Source organism: Myotis brandtii, unplaced genomic scaffold, assembly GCF_000412655.1.
Source record: "Myotis brandtii unplaced genomic scaffold, ASM41265v1 scaffold1763, whole genome shotgun sequence".
NCBI lineage: Eukaryota > Metazoa > Chordata > Mammalia > Chiroptera > Vespertilionidae > Myotis > Myotis brandtii.
This window is the reverse complement of record NW_005356530.1, coordinates 348709-349946: the sequence shown is the minus strand read 5'-3', so window position 1 is coordinate 349946 and position 1238 is coordinate 348709. Positions and strand designations below refer to the sequence as shown.

General features: G+C 63.2%; 1 long non-coding RNA gene across 1 annotated transcript; it reads right to left on the bottom strand.

Annotated features, from left to right (window-relative positions):
• Positions 1 to 348: 348 nt before the first annotated feature.
• LOC106725611 lies at positions 349 to 1238 on the bottom strand. The gene is made up of 3 exons (XR_001361537.1): positions 1224 to 1238; positions 730 to 771; positions 349 to 475 (listed from the first exon to the last, which is right to left on the bottom strand). It is a non-coding gene; the product is annotated as an uncharacterized LOC106725611 (long non-coding RNA).

Sequence of the window (1238 nt, the reverse complement as noted above, 5' to 3'; positions counted from 1 at the left end):
CCTGGACTCCTGGGTCCGAGGGGCTGGGGGGTGGATATCTGGTTGTGAAGTAGACTGAAGCTGGTCTCTGGGGAGCTGAGAACAAAGGCGAACTCCAGAGCCACTAACCCTGCGAATCTACAGAATTAGGGACAGAAGAACCGCCCTCTGGGTTTTGAGACTGTAGGCAGCTTGCAGGCCACACACATGTCTGAACTCCTGAGGCTAAATATTGGGAGATCGGGCCCCAAGGTCCTGAGCAGAAGGGGGAGGATAGTGACTGTACCCGAGCCCCAAGATGCAAGACTGGACAGAGGAGCCCAGGGCCTCGGGCTGGGCAGGGGACCCTGCTTCGAGCTTGTACCTGCAGCTCCTCGAAGCTCAGCCCAGCCACTTCCAGGGGCTGGCACCGCGTGCTCAGAGCGCGCCCCTTCTCCCCGCGCCGATCCTCTGCCTCGCGCTCCAGCTCCTGCTTCGCTATCTGCAGCATCAGGGTCTGCGAGGGGAGGCTGGACCTCAACTCACATCGTGGGGGGGAGCGGGATGAAGACCCTCGGGCTCCTGTCCTCTAATGCCAGCTCTGGCCTTCAGTCTTTCCGGGTCCCGCCCCCTCAAGATCCATCATTCCAAGGCCCGCCGCAAAGCCACGCCCCCAAACCCAACACTCCAAGCCCCACCCACTCCCACATTCGAAGCCTCAAGCTCCGCCCCCCAGGGACGCCTAGGCTGCCTCTCCAGACCGGGTCTCACCTTCAGCTGCAGTTTTCTCGAGGCGGAGATCTTTGACTTTTTCTGCGGGGATGAGATGGAGAGAGGAAGGAGCAGGGAGAGGGGCGCACAGGTAGGCAGTGGGAGGGGCTTAAGAACCCGCCCCCCTCATGCCAGGTCCAGATTTGAGCCCGCCTCCAATTCCAGCGCTCCCAGTACAGAGGCCACGCCCCTCAGTCCAATCCACCAATCTGGGCATCTGACTCTGGAACGGCCCCGCCCACCACCTCGTACGCAACCGCGGTTCCCACGAGCAACGGAACTCCGCCCATAGGCAGCGCTCACCAATCCGAGCCCGGTCCTGTACGAAACTCCGCCCCTCAAACTCCCGTCATCTGCCTGGCTCCGCCCAAGGCCCAAACCCCGCCTCCATGAAGGCCATGGCCCCGCCCCTTTTCTCACGGTGCAGGGTAACCTCCTAAGACTCTGAATCCAGGCCCCGCCCCGGCCCCGCCCACCGCGCGGTCCCGGCTCACCTTGGCGTGCGGCTC